Source organism: Puma concolor, chromosome B4 (genome assembly GCF_028749965.1).
Source record: "Puma concolor isolate L17-30 chromosome B4, mPumCon1.1.hap2, whole genome shotgun sequence".
Lineage (NCBI taxonomy): Eukaryota > Metazoa > Chordata > Mammalia > Carnivora > Felidae > Puma > Puma concolor.
In genome coordinates, this window is record NC_141673.1 from 14045344 (window position 1) to 14062839 (window position 17496).

Below are 17496 nucleotides of genomic sequence, written 5' to 3' on the forward strand. Positions count from 1 at the left end.
GATAATTAGTGATGGCTATACTTTTTCATGTACCTGTTGGCTACTTGTATGTCTTCTTTGGGAAAAACATCTTTCCAGGTCCTCTGCCCATTTTTTAATCAGATTGTTGTTTTGCTGTTGAGATGTATGAGTTCCTTATATATTTTGGATATTAACTCCTTGTCAGATATGTGATTTGCAAATATCTTTCATGGGGTGCCTGGGTGGCTCAGTCGGTTAAGCAAATATCTTTCCCATTTCATCAGTTGCCTTTTCATTTTGTTGTTTCTTTTGCTATACAGAGCTTTTTAGTTTGATACAGTCCCACTCATTTAATTTTTGCTTTTATTGGTTGTGTTTTTGGTGTCATATCCAAAAAAGTCATTGCCAAAGTGAAGAGCTTTTTTTTCTATATATTTTCTCTTAGGAATTTTACAGTTTCAATTTTTATGTATACGTCCTTAATCCATTTTGAGTTAATTTTTATGAGTGGTGTAAGATAGGGGTCTGATTTCATTCTGCATGTGGTTATCCAGTTTTCCCAGCACCATTTATTGAAGAGGCTGTGTAATTGACTTTCAAGTTACACTCACATAGCTGGCAGGTTGGTGCCTGATGTAGGCTGGGGGCTTTATTGACCCTTCATGGAGGCCTCTCAAGTGTCCTTGTCTCATGGAGACTGGGTTCTCTCAAAGTGAGCAAACAGTGTGAGGCAGGTTGGTATCGAATGAATCATTCAATGGGCAGAGGATTAGACTCTACCTTTTCATGGAAGGAGCGTGAAAGAATTTGGGGATGTTTTTAAACCACCACCCATTCCCTGTTACTTCTTAGTCTGTGGGTCTGTGTTATGTTCTTATGTAATGTTTTCAATAGTCAGTCTTTTGGGGTTGAATTCATTTTGACTTCTGCAGGGTTTGTTTTTTGATAGATTTTGCAACTGTGTGTATATGTGTGTGTCGGGGGGGGGGGCAGCAAGAGAGTTGGAGATTTATCTATGAGAACTCTTTGATGCCAGGTTTTAAAATACATGCCTCCAGGGAGGATTTGTGTTCACAGTGGTTTCAAACCAAAAAGACAGCTATGAATTCTGGCCCCCAAATACCTGCGGATAGGCCTGGAGTTAAGAACTCTCAGTAGAGACCTCTTTGTCACTGTCTTTCACCCAGACTTGGAGCCAGGACAGGCAAATGTCCCTTCTCTCTCCCTCTGCAGGGCTGGCTTCACTGACCAGGGCCCTGACTTCTCCAGGGGTTGTGGAGGGCAGGGTGGATTCCTGGCTTTAGTCTTTGTTGCCCAGCCTGCTTTTGCATAGTCCTACAGTCCTAGTCTGTGTCTCTTCCTGTGTTTGGCTTATTAAAACCAGTGCTTAATGATGCTCATGGAGGCAGGTTCCCCAGCTCATGTATTGCTTTCAGCTTGCTTACCTCTCTGGATTTGTGCTTTCTTATCAATTCCTTTATTGACTCTGAAGATTATCCTTATGTTCTTGTCTATTCCTTTTTTTCCTTTTTTACACCCCCCCCCCCCACATCATCATCATCATCATTATTACTAATCCAGCATTTTTAGGTTTCTACCAAGATTTTTGGTTTGTTTTTCAGGATATATTATCCTCCATACCGTCAAATACTAATGCTCGGGGTTGGGGGAGGGGTTCTTTAAAAATACTAATTCCCTGTCCAAAACCCAAACTTGGCAAATTAGAATCTCCTGAGATGGGGAGCCAAGTGCATGTACTTTTAAAAAGCCTCCTCAGAGGATCGTGATGCCCGCTGATACTAAGAGATAATTATTATAATGAGGACATGGTCCAGGAGCAATGGAAGTGCAGCAGGAGAGCTAAATTTGGCCCATGAAGTTGGGGAAGGCTTTACAGAGGAGGAAATTGCTTTTCACCCCTTTTAAACCTTCCCTCTCATCCTCTGCTGCAGTTAGCTTTACCATAGGTATGCATCCAACATCAGCATCGCTCCATGTATCGAAGGCCCCCAGGGAATGTCCGCAAGGTGGCAGCCATCTTCTCACTGTGTGTGTAGCAAGACCGTGTGAGGTGGCCGACCTTGTGGCATGAGGTTCTCAAACTTCCTAATGCCGTCCACGTGTCTGCCCATTGCATGGGCTTAGCCACCAGCGTTCCAGCCTACAGAGTAGAAACCCACCTGCGTTGTTCTCTGGTCCTACTGAGAGTATGGCGTGGGCTGTCCGAGCTGTCAGGTGCTGAAAAGTCAGAGAATTTCAGCTACACTGGCTGAGCCAGGAGGATTCTGGACAGGAGACAGCCCTCAGGATGTCGGGTCCATTTCTGGCAGGACCCCAAGCTGTATCAAACCCTGTGGTGTCAGGGGAGTTTGGTTGTACTCTTCAGTAACCTGAAAAAGTCTTCACAATGGACCACACCCCTAGATTCACATTGAAAGGAATTCCTGAACAGTTCACGAGGCTTGCATATCTGGACTCAGGAAGGACCTGGGTTTGAATCCAACTGCACAGCTTATTAGTAGCATGTCCGCAGGCAAAGGATTTCAGTTTTTCTAAGCCTCGGTTTCCATTTCTGTTAAATGGAAGGTAACAATATCTATCTTCTAGGGTTATTGGAAAACTTAAATGAAACAGTGTATTTTAAATGCCCTATACTAATTGTCTTATGGACACTTCTGTTTGTTACTTTTGCTGTTGTTATTATGGTTCCTAAAATCCCTAAGGCATAAATAGGACAAGGATTAGTTTCATATTCTTTTCCTGTTTAGCAAATTTGATGCCCACTCACTTCAGCATCTAAGTCAAGACCAGATTTCTGTGTCCACGCTGACCCCAGTCCACTTGCCCAGATTTAGTTCTAAGTAATAACAGTAAAAACCACAATTCATTTATTAAACAACATCAGTGTAGGTATAGATACTTTACCTATATTATCTCTAGTCTTTATAGTACCTAAGTGGGTTTTATCAGCCCCATTTTGCAGAGAACAAACTAAAGCCCAGAGAATAAAAGGAATTTGAAAGGACACACAAGTGGCCAGTGGCTCAGCTGGGACTGGAAACAAAGATGATGGTGTCTTTGATACGTATGCAGCCTTCCCTTCCCCATGCTGGGCTCTATGTGATTGTTACGCTTGGGGTCTTGCCTCAGCCTGAAATGGCCCTTCTACTTTTAATCTGCCCACCAAAATCTTATTCATCCTTTAAGACCCAGCACAAATACCACCTCCCCGGCTCTCTCAGTTGCAAAGAATTAGTGCATTGCAGTATTTCCATGGGAGTTTACTTAGGTTCCACTGGGGCACAGTGGATACTCTCTTGTGTCTCTCATGCACATAAACGTCTCCTGTATTTATTTGCAGTGTGTCTGAAGTCAGCAGTTCTATCTCATTCATTCTTTTACTTAATAATAATCCATGACCTGTCCTAGATGTCCACTAAATGTGTATCGAATTAAAGAATAAAAATTCTGGTTGTGATTCAGTATGTTCTTCCACATACTCGTCCTTAAATCTTAAGTGATGTGTACAAGTGACTGTTAGTGGAAGACAAAGTTGACTCACTTTGCCTTAGTGCCTAGCTTTGTTGATGGCCACAGAATTTCCCAGACTGCAGGTTTGCTCCTGTTCCTCGTCTGTATCTTTCTCTGCGGCCCCCTTTGGCTTCATTCTCACCTGGCACATTATTCCAAATCTACAAAAGGTGAGTGGACAGCATGTTGAGTTCTGTTAGCTCAGAGCCACAGCTGCCCACATGTACAAGCTCTTTAAAATGATTCATGATGAGGAAGCTTGCCCCTAAGTTACCGGGTCAGCAGCAGTCAAAAATTGCATAAGTGGAACGGAATTAGAATCTCCCGGGGGCTAAAAGGTTGCGCTTATAACAGGTTCCTCTGTTTCTCTGATGCCTTTCATCCAATGACACCTTAATACAGAGTTAATTGAAATGGAAAACGTCAAGCGCAGAAGCCGCACAAAGGACTTTATAAGATGTTTAAGAGTTTTCCACACTTTGATTAGGAATACATTTAGAAGTCACAGGCAAACCAAGAACTGTGTGTTTGAAAACTATGAAGACAATATGTCCCAAATCTTCCTGTCTCTAAGGAAGAATAAAAGTACCCAAGGTGGGGAGCACTGATTATAATAAGGTAGGTCAGAGTCCTTAGATCGTATGGGAGACTTTTCAGTACAGATGGATTGATGGATGTGCTTAGGTCTTAAGCAGCTATGAGCTAATTGACAGCCACAGAATCCTAGTGTCAGAACTCAGATGGACCTTTGGGATTATTTTGTGGAAATATTTCACAAAAGTGGATGCCCAGGTCTCGGAACAATTGGGCCTGGCCTAGAACTCTCGTGATGCTTGTTTCTTTTTCTTTTTCTTTTTTTTTACATTTATTTATTTTTGAGAGACAGAGTGAGACAAAATGAGAGCGGCGGAGGGGCAGAGAGAGAGGGAGACACAGGATCAGAAGCAGGCTCCAGGCTCTGAGCTGTCAGCACAGAGCCCGACCCGGGGCTCAAACCCACAGACCGCGAGATCATGACCTGAGCCGAAGTCGGCCACTTAACCGACTGAGCCACCAGGCGCCCCTCGTGATGCTTGTTTCTGAGACTGCCTATGATAATTGCTCAGGTATCACAAAGATGGCCATAATATGGGGAGAAAACGTACAGATGAACCATGGCTGTAAATGCAGGTGTTTTGAAGTCACAGCTTTGTTTCTGATTTAGAGTCCACTGATTATCCTTATTTGGCATTTTTTAATATAGCCTACGCTTGTAATGTCATTTCCAATTTCAGTTAGACGTAGCATCAAAGACACTCTCCAAGCCCGGGAATGCAGAATCCAGCCCAATGTTTACTGCCTTTCTGAGTTCTCTAATACAATAGCCGTTGTTCAGCTACTCACTGCCATCATCAGATCTTTCTCAAGAATCCAATTTAGTTTTCAGAGAAACAGCTCTTCTCACACTCCTAATTAATCAATTTACATAATGTTGACTTAGCATACTTAATTGCAACAATAACAACAGGCCTACACAGGTTTTGGAGCAACCACAACTCATTCTTGGTTCACCCATGGCCCAATGGGCAGAGACGGGAAAGTGGAAACATCTTGAAGAACTCAGTAGACTTTGTTCTGCGTGCCCTATGCACCAGTCCATGTAACACATTCCTGGGGAAACAGGAAGGATGGGCAGGAGGCCCTCGATGTACTGTAATCTATTCCCTCCCCTTGCAGACCCAGGAACAAAAGAAAGGTGATAGACCTTCAATCAAACACATTAGTGGTATTTGAGAGTTCTACCTGGTCTGGTGTCTTCATCCATTTGGGCTGTTCTAACAGAATTGCATACACTGCATGGCACGCTTATTCCTTACTGTTTTGGAGACTGGGAAGTCCAAGATCAAGGCATCAACAATTTTGGTGTCTGGTGTGGGACTCCCTCCTGGTTCATAGTTGGCCATCTCCTTTCTGTGTCCTCACATGGCTGATGGGGTGAGGAATCACCCCAGAGATCACCTCCTAAGGGCCCCACCTTCAAGTACCATCCCCACTGGTGATTAGGTTTCAACATAAGAACTTGAGGGGCACACAAATACCCAGTCAACAGCACATGCCAAACAAATCGAGTCAACAGATTCATGGGGCAGTTGCTCCTTGGACAGTGGCACGTAACTACATAACTGTTGGCATATACATAGCAGTGTATGACTGACACAGCTCTCGTTAGTGTGGTGATGACAGGATATATAGCTCACAGACCTCGTGTGTGAAATCCGGACCAGAGCTCTCTTCAGTGTGGCAGTGACTGGGGCAGGACGGTTCTGGGCTCCTCTCTCCTTGCAGTGCCTTGTGATAACATGACCCAGAGTAGGGGCCCTTATTCTTGTTTTTCTTTTTTTTTTTTTTTTTTTAATTTTTTTTAATGTCTATTTATTTTTGAAGGAGTGAGACAGCATGAGCCGGGGGGGGGGGGGACAGAAAGAGAGGGAGACCCAGAATCCGAAGCAGGCTCCAGGCTCTGAGCTGTCAGCACAGAGCCTGACGTGGAGCTCGAATTCATGAACCGTGAGATCCTGACCTGAGCCCAAAAGTTGGACGCTTAACCGGCTGAGCCACCCGGGCGCCCCAAGGGGCTCTTATTCTTGGAATCTCATCCCTTCGTGTCCTCCCAGGTACCTAATTCAGCGCAGTGATTAAATGTAGCTCAACAGAGAGAGCCTCTGATGTATGTTCAAAATGCAGCAGGAAAAGGATAAAATGAGTAGTTTTCCCATTTCTCAGGTTTCTGAGAAAACTGAGAAAACCCAAACATCCAACAGAAGCTACAGGAAGTGAAAGAGAAATAGGAACTGGAGGTCAGAACCAGGTCACTTCCGTGGAGTTTAGCCAGAATCCATGTAAAAACCAGGATCCAGGAGAGACGGACAGCCTGACAGATGCAGAGACAGAATGAGGATGGACTGGCCGCAAGCTGCTGGTCAGATGTGCTCCAGATCAAGGTTAATGGAAAGGACCGGGCCCCTCGGTGAAACGGGTGAACTCGGCTGTCCTTGACTGTGCTTGACTCTACACATCGGTTGAAGCTTTATAAACTCTAACCTCTGGAGTGGGGTAATTTGTGCTACTTCCTGGGAGACTGGACTGAGCATATGTAGCTGTCCAAGTTAGCAAGTCAGTGAAAGGACAACATCTCAAAGTCTTCCTTCTAAGGGAGCTCCAAACCTTACATGGTGACAAAGAAGTCAGCTTGTCTTTGGCCACTACTAGAAAATGGAAAATGGGAAACACTTTGCAAAGATTCGTGTCTAACAAACCATAGTGAGAACCATAGTAAGAAGTTTAAACAAAGTTAAACACCTAACAGGCTCTATGTTTGCACAAACATTCTGTTTTGTTTATCACTCATTTATAGCCCACTTTATCCTACAAAGGGTTTCAAGCAACTTACACAATAAGTTATGTACAAGGTTCATTGTATCCTGTGATGTTTTTAAAGTTGAGCTCTGAGCTTCCAGGCTGCCAAAGTAAAAAGGTCTACTCGGTCATTTGAAGGATTCTTGCTCCAAAAGAGTATATAATTGTTTATTTTGAGGGGACTCAATCTACAGTGGACGGTGTCCTCAGTAACATCCTTGCAATAAATGCAATGGAGAGTTTTGTAGAGCTCTTTGTTCAGTGTCCTTTGGGGAAAATTGGAGGCCAGACATGGGAGTTTAGTACAGGCCCCAGGCAGTGTGGCCCTGTCATGCAGCATTCTGCAATCCCCCCACCGGCCCTTAACCAGTCATCCATCACTGTGACTCCTCTCTCCCAGGCCTTTGGCAGGACCTCAATGGCAAATCATGCAGGGCTAAATTCTGACAGCAAAAGAAATGACTGTTTTGTAAGTTAAAGCCGAAATGAATTGAAATGTCCTAATTTTGACTACGAAAAGAGGATGGGAAAGCTGTCGGCATCTTCCCTGGGATCCACGTACACTTCTCAACTTCTGGGCTCAGGGAATGTGTTGTTTCTATGCGCTTCTCTTTCTCTGGCCAAGATGGGCATCATTTCCCTCCTTCGATGGCTCTGAAATGTATTTCCAACATACAGCATGCAGCCTCGTGCCTTCTGACCTATTCTCCAGCAGCCTTGAGCTCTAAGTAAGGAACACATTCCATCCAGGCAGATTTTTTTACCTGCCACTTGCTACTAAATCAGTGACCTTTTCTAGATTGAGCCTCGACAAAAGCTCTTTCATGCAGCCAGCTCACCTGGGACAGACAGACAGACTGCAGCTGCCCCTGGTTCCTTTCCTGGACGCCTCGGTGCTATAGGCTCCCCATTCGTCTGCCGCTTTTTCTTCTTACTTTTGCTCTGAGCCGAGGGAGAGTTTCTTTCTCCTCAAATGTCACCTCAGCTATGCTTTTCCAACCCCCTGTCTTCTCTGGTAGGCTCCCATTCCCGCTGCCGCCATCAGTCTGGACCCCCTCCTCTACTGTGCTGTCCCCATGTCTCTTAGCCCCACTTGGCATTTTACTGTGGATCTGTCTGTGGCCTGGCTCTCCCACTGGAACGGATGTGCCAACGAGACAGGACCTTAAGGTTTTTGGCTTTGTTGTTGTTGTTTACGACTCAGAGCCCAGAACAGTGCCTGGCACATAATCGGCACTTAATAAATGAATGCTGGATGAATTGAATGGGTGGATGGCTGGCTGGCTGGCTGGCTGAGCAGATCTAGATTAGAATGCTGGCTCCTTGTTCAGAATTATGTGCTTATCTACATACACATACATGCATCCCCTGTCTGGCTCTCTCCCACCACTGCCCAGTGACTTCACCAGACCAAATTATTTTCTACACTGAACTTGCAAGCCTCCATTTATAGTCTGCATCAAAAAGGATATCAAAACTGTTGAAAAGCAAGGTCTTGCGTTTTGTTATTGGCGACTTAATACCATGCCAAAGAAGACCATTAGCTGACTATTACAGGTGTGTTGCCCTTGGCTTGCTAAGAGAGGACTCTCTCTGAGGGGGACAGCAACCAGCAGGCTTCGAGACTGCGAGCAGAACCCCGTGGTTTATGTGGCGTGTCTGCTGTTCAGCTCCTGCAGGTGTGGCGTGAGAAGAGTGTGTGTAAGGGCCCCAGGAAGCCAGGGTCCACGCCAGCTGTTGGTATCAGCAGCCTTCCTTCCCACGCTGATCCTGAACAGCTGAGAAGCACCGTTTTGTTAAGACTCGAGGGTTCTGGTCGCTACACAGCTGTGTAATCTTGAGAATCCCGTTTCCTCTTGCTGTAACTCGGTTCCATCAGTGATGCCATGACAAGGTTAGAGTAGATGATTACTAAGTTGTTCCAAGTGTAATATTTTTAACCACATTAGGACCTGGTATTGATAAGCTGTTCTAATGCCCTTTTGAAGTCTGCTGTTTAGCATGTCTCTCTTACACGTGTCAGGCCATGTATTTGGTCACGTGCTTTGTCTCCTTGATGAGTCCGTGGCCTTTCTGAGGGGGAGGACCCTGTCTTGTCTATGGGTCTGTCACCCATAGTCAGAGCTAGTGCCCAATACTTGTGCATTGTGTGGACAATGCGACTCAGCTCTTTTCCTGCACTTGGGTACCTGCTGATGGAGTTTTAATTATGCAGTGAAATGCCCCAAAACACAGGTGGCTTGTGCAAAATTCATAAATCCTCCATGCATAAGTTCTGAGAATCTGATCACTCTCGTATGCCATCTCTCACATTTCTTCAATATAGAAAACTTTTTTTTAATGTTTTTAATGTTTATTTATTTTGGAGAGACAGACAGACATACAGTGCACGGGCAGGGAAGGGGCAGAGAGAGGGAAACAAGAATCGGAAGCAGGCTCCAGGCTCTGAGCTGTCAGCACAGAGTGCAGCGCGGGGCTCGAACCCACGAACTGTGAGATCATGACCTGAGCCAAAGTCGGACGCTTAACCAACTGAGCCATCCAGGCACCCGTAGGAAACTTTTTTAACCCCCTTTCCTTCTCTTTTCATCTTCATCCCAGAAGAATGACACCTAGGCTTCAGGTCACACTCGGATCCCAGCTCCATCATTAGCCTGTGCAGAATCAGGCTAGTCCCATTTTACCTCTGAGCCTTACCTGTAAATGGGAACAACGCTAACCTTGCAGGGTTGGTCACAGGATTAAGTAACCTCTAGCACAGTGCCTAACAGGGACTAAGTAATGTTAATTGTTCCCTCCAGGGCTCAGTTCAAGACACCCTCAGAGCTTTCCCAGGCAACCCCTGGTGGTTGTTCTTCAGACACCATAGGATATGATACCTCTGTTGTTTATCTTGGAGTATCTATACTCACTTTTGCACAATAGATTATAAAATGCTAAGCATCATGGCACCTACTAAAGTGTCTACTCTTTTTTTAGCCCAGTGTCTGGAAAATAGCAGATGCTTAATTCATGTTCTGTGCAGGCAGCAGAGACCGCACAGGGGAAGGACAAGGGCACCTGCTAACATTTCTTTATCATTCAGATGGAAAGTGTGGTCCAAAATATTCCCCAGGCCCTTGCCACTTTGATATCCTATGCCATGATGCTGGAATGGGTTTGTTCATATTTTTTCTTGTTTTTTTTTTTTTTTTTTTTAATAAAAAAGCCTCATCCTTGATGCAGGAGTTTCCTTAGACACGGGGCGGGGGTGGGGGGGTGGGGGGGCTTTTCTAAACACGAGACAGTTTTCTTCTGTGAGCACTTGTCCTCAGGTTATCGACAGAGAGAAATGTGATTTTGAGCTCAGCTTTCCTGCCCCAGTGGGCTGCTTTGGCACATTGTTTCAGGGAAGAAGAGTGGCAACTGATTTCCCTCCCGGAAGGACATGTATCACAAGGCATGTATATCAGGCACTTCAATCTGAAGCTGGGGAGAGAAGTACAGAGACCTTGGTTTCTCACCACTAATGCTAAGGAAACCAGTTACAACTCTCACCATAGACAGCATCTTGTGAATGAAAGGTGATGGCAGGTGTAATGAAGCGGGGGAGGGTGAGTCTGGGTTTGGGAGTCAAGACTGCTTCATTGCAAATTTTAGATGGAGATGGCAGAATCCCTACCTTTAGAGTCCCCATTGACGGGTGACAGACAGTTGCCCTCCCTTCTGCTATTATTCAGGGGAGATTCCTTTTCTGGCTTCTTTCTCCTTTGTTCAACAGCAAAGCATTATGGGGCTCAGCATTCTGCCTTGGTCTTCTCCATTAGCCTCTCCTTTCCATGAGCTTGTGTCCTTTTTTTTTTTTTAAATGTTTATTTATTTTTGAGAAAGAGACAGACTGTGAGCAGGGAGGCACAGAGACAGAGACAGAGACAGAGACAGAGACAGAAGCTGAATCAGGCTCCAGGCTCTGAGTTGTCAGCACAGAGCCGGATGCGGGACTTGAACCCACGAACCATGAGACCATGACCTGAGCCAAAGTTGGATGTTTAGCTGACCGAGCACCCAGGTGCCCCTCCATAAGCTCATGTTCTTAAATGCCATTTGTGTTCCAGTGATACCCAAATCTGCAGCTTGGATCGCAGGCTTAATTTAGGGCAAACAAGAACTCTTGATTCTACCCCAGTTGTGATATATCCAAGCTTTAGGATACGGTTCAGCAATAAAAAGAAAAGCAGTATTAATGCATATGGCTTGGATAAATTTCAGAAACACTATGCTAAGTACAGGAAGTCAAATATGAAAAACTGTGTGCCCTGTGATTGTGATTCTATTAAGTGCAGTCCTAGAAAAGGCTCGACGATAGTGTAACGGAACGAAAATCAGCAGTTGCCTGGAGCTGGGGTTCAGGGAAGTAGATTGCAGAAGGGCCCCAAGGAAACATTGGGGTGTTGGAACCATTCTGTATCTTGATGGTGAGGATGGTTACATGGCTAGACACATTTGCCAAAGTTTTGTTAAACTCCAGATCAGTGAGTTTATTGAATTCCACTGTATTTCAGTAAAGCTTGAGGAAATGATTCCATAGTTTCTGTCTAAGCAACTAGAGAGGTGGAGAGGGTGAGCTGCTCTTCCCTGATGTGGGTAGCACAGGTTAGAGCAGGTGGAGCAGAGAAGGATCAAGACCTCAATATGGGATGCACCAAGTCCAAGATGCCTGGTACATGCCCCAAGGAGAGAAGTGAGATGGCGGCTGGATTTATGATTCTGGGGCTCAGTGTAGAAATCAGACTGGGGATATAAATTGAAAGTTACCAACACGTGGGCAGTATTTAAAGCAGAGTGGCCCCGGGGCACCTGGATGGCTCACTTGGTTAAGCGTCCGACTTCAGCTCAGGTCATGATCTCATGGTTTGAGAGTTCAAGCCCCATTTAGATCTCGCTGCTGTCGGCACGGAGCCTGCTTCGGATCCTCTGTCTCTCTCCCTCTCTGTCTCTCTCTGCCCCTCCTCCACTCACACTCTCCCTCTCTCAAAAATAAACAAACATTAAAAAAAAATTTTTTTTTAATAAATAAATAAAGCAGTGGCCTGGAGGGAAGTCACTGGGGACGCAGGCAGATGATTGGCAAACAGAGAAGCTCCAGGGATTGCGTGAGGTCTCGGCACTCTGGCCTCAGTGGTGAAGACACAGGGGGATGCCCCACATAGACCTATTATTGACATATATTATTTCCACGATGTATTAGCTACGTTGTCATCAGCTTTTATGTTGGCGAAATCCAATTCAAACATTGCCCATTTTTAAATGTGCATTTCAGTAGTGTTTAGCTGTTTATAGCATTATGCAGCTGTTCTCTCTCTGTACTTTCAAGACATTTCCTGTCACCCTAGAAAAGCTCCCCATACCCAGCCAGTGATCACTCCCCACCACCCCTCCCACAGTGCCCGTTAACCACTGACCTACTTTCTGTCTTTATAAATTTGCCTACTCTAGACATATAAAAGGAATTGTACAGTATGTGATCTTTTGTGTCTGGCTTCTTTCACCAGGTGTAATGTGTCCAAGGTTCACCCGAGTTGTAGCGCATATCAATACTTCTTTCTTTTTATGGCTGAGTATGTTATTTTGTTATTATGGCTTCGTGTCTCCCCACGCTGACTCCAGAGAGCATGTGTGGGAGTTCTTACCTGAGAACTTTCCTCCCCTCCTCCTTTTACCTCGCTGTCCCTTCCTTCCCCTCCCTCTACTGATTTGACTTATTTTAGGGGGTGAGTCTCACCTCCTTGGAGACTTACCCCATGCCCAGCAGCATCTCTTTTGCGTCCCTCAAGACACATACAATAATAATTCCATCAAGTTGCCTTTACCACCTCTTTCCAGGAGGCTGATTGGCTCCAGGCACAGGCTGACTTGTTATCACCACAGCACCATCCCCAGCAAGGAGAGAGCAGTTCAATGCTCTCCGGGGTATGTGGAGCCCTGGGAGATCCAGGGTTAGGGGAGCGTCAGAGTCTATCCCCTTTCCTACATGCTCCACCCCCTTACTGGATTGCAGGCACCTCACCTCCACCTCTTGGTGTGGGTGGCCCTCAGCCCAAGCATGCCATCTGCACCCAGATCCCTCAGAAGGTGTTTACTGACCATGATGCATGTCTGCAGCCCTTACATCTCCACGCATCTCCAGGCATGTGGATCTCCAATGGGCTGTTTCTAATAGAAGGAAAAAAAAAAAATAAGACCTTTGGTTGCTAACCCTTCCAAACATCCACTCGTCCCACCCCGCACAGCAGCAACAACGTTCTTTTCACATCCAAACTCTGATCACACGGGCATTTAATGGCCATAAATGAGGCTGTACAGTTCCCCTCAGTGCCACACCACACCACGGCGCACGGTTCACGTTGTCTTCTTTGCACATGGTGCCTGGTGTTGTGTGAGCAGATGGTCCTGCCTGCCTCAGACCCTTCAGCTGTGTCCCTGCCTATCCTGCACGGAGAAGCTCCTTACTCCTTCACCATGAGGCCCTGCACATTTACCGCGTTGGCTATCAGTCCCTCGAGGGGTGGATTTTCCTCCTGACACCAACCAGTGCTCCAGCCCCCTGGGGACACCACGTAGGCATCCTACAATTCAGTTCTGACACAACTACCTGGAATTGGCATCCAACCCCACAGGCTTATGGGCTCTGTCCCACAGGACTGCCTGTCCCTCGGACACCAGACATGAGCATCAGGCCCCCAGGTTACCCACAGTTCCATTTGACTTGGCTACAAAGTCAGACCCTCCCTCAACCCCCTTCTCACATCGGTTTGCTATTTGCTAGAACACAGAACTCAGGAACCCACTGTACTTACTGTTAGTGGTTGATTCTAAAGAATGCAACTCAGGAACAGCCACATGGATGAGGTGCCTAAGGACGAGGTTGAAGGGGGAGGGTGCGGTAGAGGGGCCGTGGCCTTTCTGAGTGCACTCCCCTCAGGCACCCTGACGTGTTCACCAGTTCCCAAGCTCTCTAATCCTGTTACTTAGGGTCTTCACGGAGGTTTCGTCAGGTAGGTAGGCATGGTTGATTAAATCACTGGCCATTTGTGATGAACTGTCTCCGGTCCCTCTCCCTTCTCTGGAGGTTGGGCAGTGGGGTGAAAATCCCAAGCTTCCAATCAAGGCTTTGTCTTTCTGGCAGCCAGCCTTCCCCACCCAATGTAGCTTTCTAGGAGCCCACCAAGAGTCACCTCATTAGAACAAAAGATGCTGTGGGGCACCTAGGTGGCTCAGTCAGTTGAGACTCCAATGCTTGATTCTGGCTCAGGTCATGATCCCAGACTCATGGGATCGAGCCCTGTGTAGGGCTCTGCACTGACTGTGAAGGCTGCTTGGGATTCTTTCTCTCCCTCTCTCTGTTCCTCCCCCCTCACACGTGCTATCTCTCTCTTCCTCCCTCTCTCTCTCAAAAAAAAAAAAAAAAAAAAAAAAAAAAAAAACAACTATATGGGAAAAAAATTAAGTACTAGCTACAAAAGACACAAAAATGTTGGCTAATAATGGTAATACTTAAAGTTGAGCAGTAGTTTATGGTTTGCAACATTTTATTTTACCCTTAAAATAACTGTATGATGGAAATAGAATGAATTTTACCATCATCCATTTTAAAGAAATGAAAACTAAAGCTCAGGAATCAAGCAGTTTTGGCCCCGGTTGCACAATTAATACAATTGACCTTTGAACAATTTCAGGAATGGGGGCACCGAACCCCTGCCCCTCACGCAGTCAGAATATCTGCATTTAGCTTCCGACTCCCTCCAAACTTACCTACTTACTGCCTGGAGGCCTTACCAATCATGTGAATAACTGATTGGCAGATATTTTGTACGTTATCCGTATTATATCCTGTATTCTTACAAGCAACCAAGAGAAAAGGAGATGTTAAGAAAATCAGAAGAGCAGTGAATTTACAGCCCTGTACCATATTTAACCAAAAGAACTCCACGTGTAAATGGGCCTGCACAGTTCAAACCCATGTTGTTCAAGGGTCAGCTATAATTGGAAAAGCAAGAACTTTTCTGGTGGTCTTAGACTCCCACAAGTAAGTGCTTTTTCTTCATTCGTAGTAGGAAAAGTGAGATTGTTTCTCCTAGGTGCTATCAACAGTGAGTTACAGGAGTATCTGTGAGCCAGGTATCTGAAAGTTGCTAACAAATTGTGGGTGTTTTTTTTTATTCTTTTTTTTTTCAATGTTTTATTTATTTTTGGGACAGAGAGAGACAGAGCATGAACGGGCGAGGGGCAGAGAGAGAGGGAGACACAGAATCGGAAACAGGCTCCAGGCTCTGAGCCATCAGCCCAGAGCCCGATGCGGGGCTCGAACTCACGGACCGCGAGATCGTGACCTGGCTGAAGTCGGACGCTTAACCGACTGCGCCACCCAGGCGCCCCGTGGGTGTTTTTTTTAAGTTTATTTATTTATTGAAAGAGAGAGAACATGCAAGTGGAGAAGGGGCAGAGAGAGACAGAGACAGAGAGACAAAATCCCAAGCAGGCTCCTTCCTCCCAGCACAGATCCTGACACAGGGCTCAAACTCACAAACCGTGAGATCATGACCTGAGCCGAGATCAAGAGTCGGACACTTAACCGACTGAGCCACCCAGGCGCCCCCAAACAAATTGTGTTTTTAAAAAAAGATCCAAGTAGTCCACAGATGGAAGTTGTAGCTGGATCCAGGCCAGCTCTGCTCCCCTGGGGGAGGCCTCGTCTGAGAGGTGACAGCAGTCAAGCGTCCTGGGAGTTGGTGTGATAAAAGCAGCCTTGGAAGATTGCCCAGCGGCTGGCCCTGTGTTCCTTTTTAGTTTTTCCCATTTCCAAAGACCAAAGATCAAGGAAGGAAGAAGAGAGAATCATTATTTGAGATTGAGCAGGATTTTTTAAACTGTAAGTTAAGTTAATGTGGGCTCACTTGGGACTGACCTAAGGAGGTGGGTGGGGACTTATTCTTGCATCTTGGCAGATGGAATCGTTACCTGGACCTTTATTGGATTGCAGGCTCTTTTCTGAGCCTCAGGCTGTCCTTTTCTGTTCTCCACAGATGCCCCTGGGGTAGGAAGTGCTCTCAGCTCAGTGCTCTGGGATTAACACTCAGATGAACCACAGAGGACTCTGCCGTATTCAGGACCCCTACCCACAGCCTCTGGTGGCGGTGCAGGCAGGAACAGGTGTGCAGGTCAAATACGCCTTGGCCAGCCTTTTTACCCATTTTTTCCTGTCCTTTGGAGCCTTACCGACAGTGTCAGGGAGAGGCCCTGCAGGTTGTTCCTAACCACAAATGTAGGTGTGGAAACAGTGCAACAGAGTAATCTGAACACCGCCTAATAAAGAGATTTTACAATCAAGTTGGAAGGGAGATTTGAGGTCATCAAATCTAGTACAGAAATCCCTGAGTGCCCTCCCACTCCAAAGGCCCCCAAATCTGCCATGTATGAGAATTAAGGGGGCTGTCTTTGCAGAGAAATCCCCAGGTCTCATCCTCGGAGAATCTGCTTCAGTGAGGTTAGGGGTGGGGCCTGGCGGAAGGTAGCTAAACCATTTGAGAAACGTTGTGTAGAGATCGTAAAATCTGACAGGCGGGGACTGGGCCTGTTTTCTTCTTTGCTGTTGTTTCTCCAGCAGTTGGCACAGAGCCCCGTGCACAGTAGGATCTTGGTGAATACCTGCTGGCTGAGGGCTGAATCATGCAGCCTTTTCCAGAACTACGCCAATATTTAAAAGCTGCTCCCTAGAAAGGCAGCCTGTTTCCATTTTGGCGAACTCTAAGGGAACTTACAGCCTTGCTTATAAGAAGCAAAATCTATCTTCCTTCGGTCTTCACTCATTCAGCCTAATTCTGCCTTCTAGAGTGACACGGATTCTAATTCCTCTTAGAGGGGATTATCCCTCAGCTATCAAGGTCAGCAAGAATGGGGTCTTTATCTCCAAATGAAATCGAGGTTGACTGGAATGAATAAACTAGAGAAGCACCCCCAAGGCAAGAAAATGATTGGAGAGAAGACCTTTTTTTAACTAGGACACGTGCATTCCAACGCAAGGACGCACGGTATGAGCCTGTGGTACATAAACCTAACAAAGAGTCTCAGGGAACCCCATGAAGTAGATCCCTTTACCATTTTACAGAGGAGGAGACTGAGGGACTATGAATTGACCCAGGATTACCATTCAAGTAGAATTTGAACAAGGTGAGAATTATATTCAGGTTCAAAGAAAGGAGAGGCAGCCAGGTTGGAGAAGCTTGCGCATAGAAAACACAGCCAGCATGGAGTCAGCACTTGAGCCCCAGCATTGGATGATATGTTCCCAAGCACCTCACTCCCTTTCTCTGGGCTCCACCTGTAAAAGCAGGCAGTTCCGGAGTGAGTACTCAGATCTTTGCTGTGCCTGGGACTTTCGGTGATCCCAGAGTGACTTCAGGCAGAGTTATACTGAGGATGTAGGAAGTAGGGAAACGTGCAGGTTCCCGAAACAGTCCTTTTCAGCCCATCCAGGGTTGTTTTAAATACCTTTTGTGTTGCATCTTCTCAGGGGATGCTTTATTATTCCGCACCCACTAGCAGAGGGCATCCAGGGCGAGGAACAGTCCT

At 46.0% G+C, this 17496-nt stretch overlaps 1 protein-coding gene and 1 long non-coding RNA gene across 2 annotated transcripts in view; one reads left to right on the forward strand and one right to left on the reverse strand.

Annotated features, from left to right (window-relative positions):
* LOC147578924 (uncharacterized) overlaps positions 1 to 14249 on the reverse strand; it is a 29286-nt gene extending 15037 nt beyond the window's left edge. The window contains exons 1-2 of the long non-coding RNA XR_015253345.1: positions 13725 to 14249; positions 13012 to 13080 (exon numbers count right to left, since the gene is read on the reverse strand). This is a non-coding gene — a long non-coding RNA (uncharacterized LOC147578924). The remainder of the gene's footprint in view (positions 1 to 13011; positions 13081 to 13724) is intronic.
* Positions 1 to 17496, forward strand: part of LARGE1 (LARGE xylosyl- and glucuronyltransferase 1) — a 548933-nt gene that overhangs the window by 404706 nt on the left and 126731 nt on the right. The window lies entirely within an intron of this gene.